At 46.9% G+C, this 13,069-nt stretch overlaps 1 long non-coding RNA gene and 1 pseudogene across 1 annotated transcript in view; both read right to left on the reverse strand.

Annotated features, from left to right (window-relative positions):
• LOC150045566 (uncharacterized) overlaps nucleotides 1–13,069 on the reverse strand; it is a 191,742-nt gene that overhangs the window by 148,995 nt on the left and 29,678 nt on the right. The gene's annotated exons all lie outside the window — the stretch shown is intronic.
• LOC150045567 (small ribosomal subunit protein uS5 pseudogene) lies at nucleotides 1,142–1,797 on the reverse strand (annotated as a pseudogene).

Here is a 13,069-nt window from a genome sequence, read left to right on the forward strand (position 1 = left end):
GGCCTTAAGCACAAAAGCTCAGGGACAGCTCCCAGGGCTTGAATTCAAGGCCTAGGACCAGTCAAAAAAAAAATCACCCTTTCCTATGAAAAAGAGGAAATTGTTGCTGATACTGAGGGATTTGTGAGTTCACAAGGGGAGTTGGCACTCAATCATTTCTATTTCTTCAAAAGGGATTGAGGTCATCAGCTGTGAATGAGTGCTTGAAGAGTGGGGAGAAGGTGTGAAATGATTGTTTAGTTCAGTAGAAAGGCAGCATAGAGTAGCTATGCAGAGAAGCATGGCCAATAGTAATGTATGGTCATCATGAATTAGTAAAGAACTACTTATTCTGTGACTTCTTCCCTTAAATATTCACCTGCTCAGGAGCACACGCAGAGAAGAAAAGTGGCATTAAGAAATCCAACTGAGGGCTGGGAGTTTTGCCTACTGGTTAAAGTGCTTGCCTAGCATGCATGAAGACCCGGGTTCGATTCCTTGGTACCACATACATAGAAAAAAGCCGGAAGTGGTGCTGAGGCTCAAGAGCTACAGCTCTAGCTTTGAGAAAGTCCAAGGACAGTGCTCAGGCCCTGAGCTCAAGCCCAGGACTGGCAAAAAAAAAAAAAAAGAAATCCAACTGAAGCCAGGAGTTTGGCCTAGTGGTTAACGTGCTTGCCTAGCATGCACAAAGACCTGGGTTCAATTCCTTGGAACCACATACACAGAAAGAAAAAAAAAAGCCAGAAGTGGTGCTGAGGCTCAAGTGGGAGAGCTCTAGCCTTGAGAAAGCCCAAGGACAGTGCTCAGGCCCTGAGCTCAAGCCCAGGACTGGCAAAAAAAAAAAAAAGAAAAGAAAAAAGAAATCCAACTAAAGGCCAGGAGTTTGGCTTAGTGGTAGAAGAAAACATGGTTGAATGTAAGAAGGTCCATAGTAGAAAGGCCGTGATGCTGAATGAGTTTGTGCTTTGTTAACAGGCAAAGAGAAGACACATACAAATCTTGTCCCAGACCCCACTTTTTTCCTTTAGGAGGTACAGGATTGGAATTTGAATTCGGGGTTCCATACTTGAGTACGCTCCCACTTAAGTCATGCTTCCAGCCTTGTTTTCCACTGTTTGTTTTTTAAGCTTGATTCACTTTATTATTTTTGTATAAAATCTTATGTTGTGGCCACAGCTGGAGCTCGGGTCCTCTGCACGGAGACTCTGGTGTGGGTTTTCACAAGATGGTCAGTTAATTCCTGGTAAGGAGATTGGGTGAAGACGGTCTCTTTCCAGAGGTCAGGGGTCAGGTAACTGTAGATCTTGGAGATGGCATCAAAGGTGGCCTTGGCGAAGTTGCCCAAGGTGGCGGTACAGCCCCTGGCTGAGGTGTAGCAGTCATGGATACCAGCCATCAGCAGCAGCTTCTTGGGGACTGGAGCTGAAACAATCCCCATATCTCTGGGGGCAGGCATGAGATGCACCAGCACAGAGCCACAGCAGCCTGTCAGTGTGAGGCTTGCCAATCTTGTTCCCTCAGTAGCCTCTCCGCACGGGGACAATGGACAGCTTGGCCAGGATGATGGCCCCCCGGATGGCAGTGGCAACCCCCTTGGATCACTTCACACCCAGGCCGACATGGCCATTGTAATCGCCAGTGGCCACACATGCCTTGACTCTGGTGCACTGGCCAGCACGGGTCTGCTTCTGCACGGGTGTGATCTTCAACACCTCGTCCTCAAGAGATGCCCGCAGGATGATCTCAGACTCCTGGATGGGAGGAGAAGAGATAGATCTCCTCCGAAGACTTGATCTTCATGTCCTGAACCAGGCGGCCCAGCTTGGTGACGGGGATCCATTCCCTGTCTTGGGCCTTGCCTCCCGGAGCCCCGAGGCCGCTACCCCAGCCTCTACCACGGCCTGGGCCTCCTGGGTCCGAGGCATGAGTCACCGGTACCCAGGATATCTACCATCTTTCCAGGAAGTAAACACCTTACTGAAGTGAAGGAGCCCACAGACTGTCCAATCTGGTGTCTCTCAAGCTTGTTCTTCGTGGCTGTAAGAATACCAGTTATGGGGCTCTCTCAAGAACATTACAAAATAGGGATGGATATATCATACAATATAGCTCAAGATCAATTTGTTATATCAGGTACTATCTTAAACCAGGCTCTAGCCTAGGTAAATAAAGTAGCTTGTCTCAAAGGTTCAAGAGGGTAAAATTGTAAATGTCATCATTTCTACTCATTAACATCATGCTTTCCAAATACTAGGAAAAGTACCCACCCTTGTTGCTTAGTTTTTGCTTGAGGATAGTGAATCAGTCATCAATCTCCCAGGCTTTGAGACAAGGGGAGAGACTCATGACCTAGGACAGGAGAAGGTTATGGAAAGCCAACCCCAATAAAGGAAAACACAGTTTCTTCCTCTCAGTGTTCCAACAAGGGAGCCTGAGGAGGCATCTGCAAAACAAGATGGCAGTCTTGCTTATGTTTCTTCTGTGTGGAACACAAGAGGACCTAAGTAACTAGCACTTACTTGCTGATCTTATTGCTCACCTTCTTTCTTTCTATTAACTAATGCCTTACAAGTTTTCTTAAAGTAGCTGGGTACCAGTGGCTCATGCCTGTAATCCTAGCTACTCTGGAAACTGAGATCTGAGGACTGCAGTTCAAAGCCAGCCCTGGATTTAAGCCTTAGGACTTGCACCCAAAAAAAAAATCCTTACAGTGAGAAATATAAGAGTGTTTCATCCCCCTGCAGAGACAAACTTGGAGACTGCTGAAAAACCACGAAAATGGACTACATTCAATCATTTCCAGTCCATTTCTATTCTCCATGGCCCACTCAAATAGCTTATCTGTGTCAAACACTCAGTAATGTAAAGCAATCATAAAAGCAAAGGCATCTCTTTATTATAATCAAACACATACAAGAGAAAGACAGGAAAAGCAGTATGTCCCTGCCTTTGTTGTCTCTTCTGAGCCCAGGGTAAATAAGAGTCTCCCAGACCTTGGCTTATGACACTCCTGGTACAAGAAGCTGAGCAGAGCCAAATGAAAAGGTACTTGATTCAGGGTCCTTGTTCTGCAAGGTTGAGGGTAACAGGATAAACTGAGCAAACCAAAGCTATGGCCCAATCCAAGGGCCTGTTTCCAAGTTCCTTTCTCAAATTCCAATTTTTATCTGACTTCTACAGCAGTTCTCTCCTGAGTTATATGGGCTACACACATTTGTTTTGAGCTCCTGGGGCCTTGGACACCTTTGTTTGAATCTAGGCAATGGAGAGAGCATCACTTGGATTCTTTTTTTTTTTTTCTAAAGGAAGGAACTATCTAGAGATATTTGCCCCAGATGAACAGAAGTGGCACCTATTCACCATGTTTCTCTTGTGCAAGAAAAACATGACAGCCTAAAAGCCAGCTTTCCTCAAAAAGCTTCTCCTCACAGTAACAACAGTTATCATCTGGTGCATATTTATGTCACAGACTTGGAAAAATAGCATGCATGATGTTGAAAAGAAAAGGCCTTCCTTCACGATGTTTCAGAGAAGATACGACCCCTTGATGAGTCAACCAAATATGTGCTCCTCAGGGAAGCCAAACGACATGAGTGTCCAAACTAGATGGGAAGGGTAGAGACCCAGCAAAAACTTAGAAGGTAATGAGAGCTGGGATAAATGAAAAAGGGGATCTTCTTAATTTTACATCTTTTTGGTCTGAAAAACAACTAGAATGAAACAACACTGGAGATATGATTCCACTGTACGGTGATTGCTTAGCAAGTACAAGGCCCTGGGTTCAAATTCTATGCCACAAATAACAACAGAAATGATTATTCTATTAACTTAGAAATTGATTCACTATGTTAAATGGAAACTATAAAATATTATTCACGGGCATGTGTATATTTCTAAAATGTATATATATAGGTATAAAACAAGATGAACACTAATACATTAAGAGAAGGGTGAGATTGTGAATGTTTAATAGTTTGTTTCTTGTTTCATCCACCTTTTCAATATTTTCCATTGTATGTTACTTTTTTGTAATAAGGAAATGTTTTTCCTCAGCTTTAAAAAAAATATTAGTTGTACAAATGAGTTGCCATTTAACAAAGCAGTTTACGGATATAATATATCTTGATCACATCATTTTCCCTTAACTTTAAAAAAAATTATAGGTTTGGGTATGTAGCTCAGTGCAAAGGCCTTGCTTATCGTGTACAGACCCTGAATTCAATCTTCTGTATCACAAAAAAATAACAGTAACAACAACAACAACAATCAATACTTTTCTAAAGCAAGCCTTTCTCCATTTCCTTCCCATTTTCCCTTCTCAAAAGCAATACCAGTCAGAACCTCCTTGGTTCTATAAGTAAGTCTGTATGTGTACAGGCTTAAGTAGAGGAGGAGAAGGAGGAGGAAAAGGAGAAGGAGGAGGAGGAGGAGAGGATGGAGGAGGAGAAGGAAGAATCACACAACTCTTATTTTTCAAAACTGATTTAAATTAAACTTTAACCCAAGAAGTCAGGGGAAGCTGGCTGCTGCAGAATGGAACACATCTCAAATTACTTTGTAACTGCCTCTGACAAGTAGGGTTGGCATCGAGGTGAAGTAAATAAGGCACTTGCCTCAAGCACAAAATTTAAGAGGGTGTGAAATGCTCAGTAATCAAGATAAAGAATATTTGAAAATATGCAATATTTTAAGGTACAAGATTAGCACGAGTAATTCATGAAGAACAAAATAAAGGCAGCATGGGTATTAATATGGTATGTTTCCCTCCCCCCCTCATTTGCCTCAGGCTCTAAAATGGCTCCATATGTAACTGTTATTATCAGAGACAAGAAAACAAGAGATGGGTAGAAAGAAAGTGAGGAGTAAAGAAAGGGATAGGAGAAGGAACCAGACCTGCACTGAATCTTTCCTCTGTCAGGCACTTCCCATCCACACTATTAGGAGAGTGGAACCTTTCTGCCTGCCTCAAGAAGTTTCCCTCTTGAGGAAGGACGTTTTCCAGGTTACACTCTGACCTGTGCAGCTCCATCCTGTACTCCTCCTCTGGAAGATGGAATGAGTTACCTAATAGGTGGGTTGAGGAAATGGATCATTACCTCTACCCCCTTCCTCTCTGTTCTTCACAGGCAAGAAGGATCCAGTGACTGGCCACGAGTCAACAATTACCTTACTTGTTCAGAAAGCTACCTCCCTCTGTCTTCAGGGAATATTCCTGGCAACCATGTTTGTATCCTGTTTCACCTTCCGCCCACAAAACATGAGATCAGGGTGGACATCGATCAAGCAGAACAATTTTGTTCATTTGTTTGTTTTCTTTTAGACTTAGAATTACAATCCAGAGAGCTAACTGTGAATCCTTCTAACTACCAGATCCTGGTTATCTTTAACTTGTACTGGCAAATGCAGACTACCACAACCACTGGCATTATTCACATCTACAGTCACGCCAGGCATGGCCAAGGACCTGCCAGCCCTGTCTGTCAGATCACCTTCCTGACTCTATCGTGACACTTTCACAGAGCTTCCTGTCCCTGGAATGACAGACGCATGCCTCTCCACCATCCTTTTACTTCTTTTCTCCTAAAATACCACCTCTTGTAAGTAGGTAGTATTGTCTTGCATTGTTTGCTTCAAAGAGATGTCAATCAATGAAAGAAATATAAGCTGCTATAACATCAACCCCAAAGCAATGTTCTGGGCACGTACCCATCCTCGTTGGCTCCCGTAGGGTGACTCAGACAGCTGGGTCTCTCCTAGTGTGGGACTCTTCCACCTTCTAGATCCCCACACCCCTTCATTTCCTGTCACATGGCTTGGAATAATGGTAGAGACTGCAGATGATCAAATCGGATGTTTTATAGCTGGGTTTTGGAAATGGTGCACATCATTTAAACTCATATTCTATCAGCCAGAGTTAAGTCATAAGACTCATGTAGATGCAAAAGCGAGCTAAGGGATTCGGCTTGGCTGTGTGTCTCTGAAGAACCATTATTCATTATTTCTTCTAAGGAGAAGACTTACTTGAAGCATGCTGCTCCTACAGCAAGTGCAGGAAGACTCGGCCCTGGGTATCTTTGAAGAAGGCTGTGGAGCAGGGAGGTGCATCACCAGCATTCTTCAGAGAAGGAACCAATAGGAGAGTGAGTGAGAGAAGGAATTGGCTCCAACAACCATGGGCCTGGAAAATGCAGCATGCACTGGCTGTTCAGAGCCTAGAGCCATGGTTCCTCTGCAGCCTACAAGGCCAGGGCAGTAGCAGGCCGGAAACCCAGGAAAGGCTTCTGTGCTGCAGTCTTGAAGTACCATTGCTTCGAGAAACATCCATCTGGGCCCTCAAGGCCTCCAGCTGATTAGAAGACCATTACCCACCATCTGATTACTTCAATGCTATTCGAGTCAAAAAGTTGCCTACACAGAAATATCTAGAGTTGGATTTGATTAAAAAAAATAGAGCACCATGGCCTACTTAAGCTAACACATAACATACCTCACAGAGAGAGGTCTCTCCCCAAAGCTGCCCTGACTTTCAGCTCTTATGGATGGGTAAAATGGACTTCTCTAGTTGAGATCTTAAAGAAGGCATATGGGGAAAAGGACAATCAGAAGGAAAAAATTTTCCTTTAAAAAAAAAAAGGAAAGAAAGCGATGAGCGATGCATGTTACCATATCAGTCAGGAAGCCATCAGAACATTCTAGCATGCTCACTTCAGGCTTACTTGAGGAGGGGGTAACAAGGATCATTTACCAAAGTAATGAAAGGCCTAGAGGGGAAGGGAGGATACCTGGATCCCGAGGGATAAAGGAAGGGACAGTGATAAGGCCCACTTCAGAGAGTCAGTGGTTGAGGGACAGGGGCAGTCAAGGCACCCCGCAGGACGGACAGGGACACAAATGTCCTGACGTTCCCTCCCGTCTCTGTGGCTCCCACTGACAAAGCTCAACAGAGTCTGGAGTACAAGGAGCCTGGTGACGTCCATCTGGTCAGCCTGGTGGCACACACAGAGCAGGAAGGCTGAAGGGCAGATCTAACGCCTTCACCCACACCAAGGAGAGGGGCCCATGTCACAGACCCTGAGAGAGACAACAGAGTGTCACTGCAGATGCCTCACCTATGCTCTTCTCTGCCTTTTCCTCATGTCCAAATTGCCTACACACACACATGCACACTCACGCTACTCACACCACACAAGCCTGCATGCATCCACACAAGACTATGCACACACACACACACACCCAACACAGACGTGTGCACACATATACCTGTCTGCATACGCACACTCACATGAACACGCACTTCCCTTGTGCACATGCACACAAATGCCCAACACAATGAAAGCCGGTGCACACACTCTCATTCATGCGTGTATCCCACACTTTATCACAGCGTCTGCAGACGCCGCTGCTGCTCAGTCAGAAATTACAGGAGATAAAAACCAACAGAATTTCAATGAAGAGGAGAAAAAGACAAATCAGAAATGATGGGCAGACTTCCCTAATTGTTACTATGTTTAGAAGCCAGACAGAAAGTGGTGTGGGAGGAGAGATTCAGAGAGAGAGAGAAAGAGGGAGAGAGAACGGGTCTCCTGCAAGCAGGAAGCTGACCAAAGTTTCCATTGTTTCCTTCATTACTGGAAACCTAGGAAAGAAGGCTGACCCGAATCATGAGGGGAGTTAGGCACAGGAAAGCCACACGGACCCACGGGGGCTGACCAGACAGGCCTGGGCCTCTCCCCCAGCCCTTTTCCACACTCCTCCACACCCGCTGTGGATACTGGAAGAAAGGAAGATGCTGCCAAGCAGAGCAGGAACGCTGACCCAGTGCTCCGCCCTGGCCACCAGACTTCCTGATGTGCAAACTTGAGTGTGCTCCCAGCGGCCAGCTCTGGCCTATGGGACAAATAAAAGAAGCCCTTTGGGCTGACTTCAGCACCTTGAGGGTCAGTAGCTGGGTTTCCAGCCTCCCTGCAGGGCGCACTTGTGCAGGGGTGCAGCCACCCTCCTGTGAGCAGCAGTGGGACATCACCTGGCCTCTGTGCACCAGGGCTGGTCCTCTCCATGGGGTGGGGGGTGGGGGAGCACAAAAGCAACGTGAGGAGCACTGATTTCAGGAATGAAATGGTTCATCCTTGCTTCTCTTTTGTCCATGGAAGGCAAAAGCCAATGTGTATTGGGGCAGGGAGTGTGGCCTAGTGGTTGAATACTTGCCTAGCCTGCATGAAGACCGGGGTTCAATTCCTCTGTACCACATACAGGCAAGTGGTGCTGTGGCTCAAGGGTCTAGCCTTGAGAAAGCCCAAGGACAGTGCTCAGGCCCTGAGTTCAAGTCCCAGGTGGGGGGGAGCCAACGTGTATTGATATCATCCAGTAGGAAGCAGGAGGATTTAGGAACAAGAAAGGATTGAATCCTAGGTTACACCGTATTGCCACCATCACCACCATCAACATCACCACCTCCATCATCATCACCTCCATCATTATGATGTATAAATTCCCTCTCCTTCCTAATCTCTGCAGAGAGCAGGCCACGAGTTCGGGGCTCCCAGTCTCAACAAATTCCTGTTTGATATAGGGGTCACTCTGCCCCAGTTTTTTGTTTTGTTTTTGCCTGAAGAATTAGCTAAGCGACATGCTTTTTGTTTTACAGGCTGGTAAGAATGAAGTAGAAGACACACGAAAATGTTTTCTTGTCATATGGCTTCTCCTTGTTGCCAGCCAAGTGGAGTTTTTGATGACCACTGGGCTTTGTCTTAGACACCTGGTCCTTGCCAGGAGTTTGGCTGTCAATTCACAAGGCAGATTCCCATGGTCTTTCCCACAGATAATCCAAAGGGGCATAAAAAAGAAGATTCACACTCCACTAGAAGGCTGTGGGTTAGACTTGAGGAAGAACTTCCTACCAGTGGGATGGATAAAACAAATGAGGCTTTATTCCTAGAGGAGAGCAAGGATCTTGAGAAACAGGAGTGAGTCCCTCTCTGTCAGGGAGGACAGGGATTTAGAAGTATATTTGGATCTACTCCTGGGACACTCTGGTCGTGGAGATAAGAGTTGTACTTATGAGCCCCTTCTAGGCTCCTCTGAAGGCCCTGGAGGTTAATGTTTCCATTTAAATGGAAATTGAGTGCAAAATTATTAGCAACTGTTCAAAACGAACCAAATTACAAGGAGCTGTTCTTTGCACAGTACAAACAGAGCTGCCACACATGTCTGGACCTTAAATATCGAGGTGAGTTGGCTGAAGGTTGTCTCCCCGCTGCAGAATGGAACCCCTGGAAATGTTTCATTCAGAACACAAACCATGGAGCCAGAAAAGTTCCCTCAAGCCTCAGGTCCTGTTAAAACCCCAAGGAGGATCGGCTGCAAAGTGTCCAAGATCCACCGTCAGTGTGTCCTGAACAGGAGTCTGCCCTACTGAGCTTGATGGACCTTCTGGTGTTTAATTAGAGGATTGTCTCTCCAGCACTTGGTTTTGGTGATGGAAAGCTAGTACATGTCTGCTCTCCATCCGTAGAGGTGATTCTTTTCCTCCTCCCTCAGACCTGGGGACTCTGCACCACACTGCTTTTTCCCCTAGAGAAAGAGAACCTCACACAGCCACCATCCCAGTTTTTCAAAGCCAATCAAGGTTTATGGGCTGTGTAACCCAGAAAGAGGCGCCATACTAGAGAGGTTTCTAGCTTTGATTTAGACATGGAGGGAGGGAGGGACGGAGGGAGGGAGGGAGGGAAGGAGGGAGGGAGTCCATGATAAGTCCATGCTTAGCAACATGGACTTAGATGACAGGCTGCGGGGATTCAAATCTCAGCTCTGCTAGTGATGGATTAAGCATTGATGGAGCGATTGATCCTTTTTAATCAAAGTAATAACAGCTTCTAACTTCTTGATGGTTCCATGAGGATCATCCTATAACCTCCGGCACATGGTACTCAATAAATATCAGCCTGACTTTCGGAAACCTGTTCTAGGTGTGTGTGGGAAAGCACACCTTGCTGGGAACACTAAGGCATCAATGGATTCCATCACTTGGGTGTTCCACGAGGTGCCTTCCGCCTTGAACTCCTCCTCACGCATTTTAGATAGGTGTGCAGCATTTTTCTTCAGGCATCTCTGGGAAGACATGAATCTGGGAAAACTGCAAGTCTTACCTAGCAGCACAAGGCTGGAGAGCCCAGACCCAGGAAGTCACAGTGAGCATGTCACCTGTCCTTGGAGAGGCAGGCATTGTTCTTGCCACCTCCCTCATGGTCCCCAGCCCCACGTACTGCACCAAACTTGGTCCTGGCGGCCTCACTCCTCCAAGACGCCTCTCTGAGTCTGGGGTCACCCCAGCTGGAGGGATACAGAAGCTACCTCCTCCTCATGAGGGGCCAGTGAAGCAGGAAGTTATCAAGACATTCAAGTTGGTGGCTCCCGCCTGCCATCCTAGCTACTCAGGAAGCTGAAAGCTCAGGATCACGATTCAAAGACAGCTAGAGCAAGAGTCCCTGTGAAAACTCTCATGTTGAAGGCCCAATGAGGAACCAGACATTCAGAAGGGGAAGTATGGCTCACATGGAGCTTACCAGCCTTGAGTGAAAGGCTAAGGAACAGTGCTCACACTCTGAATTCAAGCCCCAGCTGGTGCAAACAAACAATATCAAGATTTCATCTGCCACACACCTTCTCAATGCCCTATTAACACTGTGGGACCTTCTCATCCTATGGATTGTACTTCCCAGAGGTAGAAACACGAGCAGGGTACCATTTCCCCAGATGTCCTTTATAGCTAAGGCATAAGCAGAGGCATAAGCAGAGGCAGAGGATGACGCAGTGACATTGTGGGGCCAGATGTGACATGGACCCTGAAGGCAGCAGCAGTGGTGATAGGCAAGCTCCTGGCTGTGATGTGAACTGGCAGCATGCAGCTGGCAGTGGTGGTGGCCGCAGACATTTTCTCATTAGCCAATTCTGCCACCTGCAATGGAACATTCTCCTGCAACTGTCACCTCAAACCTGCCATGTCCAGGTGCCACCCTTCTACTACCACTTCCGCTGGGGAATCTTGATCCTTACAGCTTGGAATCACAAGGACATAGCATATCAATTTAGAAGGGGAGACTTAATGCCCAGACCCTCTCAATTCATATGCACGCAGCCCCCACACAAAGCGTTCAGGCCACACAGCAGAGACCCTGCACACCCCGCCCTAAGGAGGACAGCACGCACCTGCGCATTGTAGAGATGCCCTGGGACAATTCCAGAGTTTGGCTCTGAGCTGAGAACAAAGGCCTTCCTCTGCCAGCAGGTGCATGCCAAGCAAAGGTGTCCAGTCAGGGCCAGGCCAGAAGCATGATGGGTTGGGACTACAGAGCTGGACTCTGCTTAGCCAGTATGGGTTCTTGGCTGTCACTCATGTTCACGGGGCTTGCAAGCAGCCATTGCTTTCAGCCCTTAAAGGGCCCTTGCAAGGCTAGAGGAAATGCTGGCAGGGCGCCTGGTTGGGGACAACATGCAAATTAACCTTCCCAGACTCCTGGGCAAAGAAAGAAGCATAGCACAGCAGGCCAGGAGGACCAGGGTGGGTCTGGTCTACAAGCTCCCTGCTGAGGACCTTCCTGTTTGCAGAGGCCCTCTGATCCCGACAATTGTCTCACAGACCCATGACGTCTGGCTTTAGAACAGAGGAGAGTCACAAGACACAGGGCGGTGGGAATGTGAGCTGAAGGCTTGGCACTCCATCCACCAAGTCTTTCAAGTGATGGCCTGGCCAAGGTACGAGAGTCTGGGCCAACAAAAATCAAAACGAAGTTTGAAGAGGGGAAGGGATTTTCTAATGGCACAGTGCCATCCACTTCTGATTATAGAAGTTAAAAAAGGTCTTTCTGCTCACTTGAAACCCAAAGAAACCAGATCACCAGGAGCTCCTAAGAAAGAGCCTTATCCGTGTTTGGAACGAGGGTTGGTAGGCCTGGGGCCACCATCTGGTGAAAAGTGGGCCATAGCACCTGTCTTCTTCACACATTGCTTATGAGCCCCTCCAAATCCACAAAAACACCATCCTCAATCAGTTGAGCCACTCCATGTCTGATTCAGGGATGGTTAATTGGACTTAAGAGTCTCATAGACTTTCTTGCCTGGGCTGGCTTCAAACTGTGATCCTCTGCTCTCAGCCTCCAGAGTAATTAGGATTACAAGTGTGAGCCACTGGCACCTAGCTTAAGGTTTGGGTCTTTAATTTTATATGAAATTTCATCAGATAAAAAGATGCAGGCATCTCCACACACACACACACACACACACACACACACACACACACACACACACTCACACGCCACCATCCACTTTGGCTTCATCTTTGACCCCAGGAAATTTCAGATGGCCCAGTTTGTCTCCGAAGATGCTAAGAAAACAAACTGACCATCCCTATACAAATCAAGAACTGCAAGAGCTGAGTTAATTGAGATCTCTTCCATCCCATCTTCCTTGTCCCTTCCCATGTGGGATGTCCATAACTGGAGTTCAGCTCCAGGCTCAAGTCACATTCCCTGCGTCCTGTCCTGGGGAATGCTGGCACAGGCCCTGGCCTTACCCAGGCACAGCCAGAGCTTTGTTTCTCTAGGACATGAAGAGTTTTCTCCCTGACAGCCTCTCTCATTTGATTCCTAATTAAACACAGACCCCTACAGCGCCATGTTCTCTGGTATGGTCTGACAAGCTTCCAGGAGGGTTCCCCCTGATCGCCCTCCAAGTCACATGACCACAGGGAAGCTTCAGAGCACGGTCTCCCTCGGGACTGAACACACCCTCCATCCAACCTCATGGCTCCCAGCCCAGAGCCCACGCAGGGAGTCAAGACCCCAGGGCAGTTATCCATTCATCACTGGCTTTCGATTATTGATAGTTCCTTTTCATTCTTGTGCATACAGGGAGCTTTCCGTTTATTTGGAAACAGACCATTTTGTCCTTAACCAAAAAAATAAAATTTTTTTTTCAGTCTATTCACCTAAGTAACTCATTCCCTCTCCTGATCCTTCAGGGTTTCAGACCCACAGACGTTCTGTTCTCACTGTTGCCTGGATCCTTTCCAGCTTATAAACAAACATCAGAC

This window comes from Megascapheus bottae, chromosome 27 (genome assembly GCF_031878675.1).
Source record: "Megascapheus bottae isolate mThoBot1 chromosome 27, mThoBot2.hap1, whole genome shotgun sequence".
In the NCBI taxonomy this organism is placed as follows: domain Eukaryota; kingdom Metazoa; phylum Chordata; class Mammalia; order Rodentia; family Geomyidae; genus Megascapheus; species Megascapheus bottae.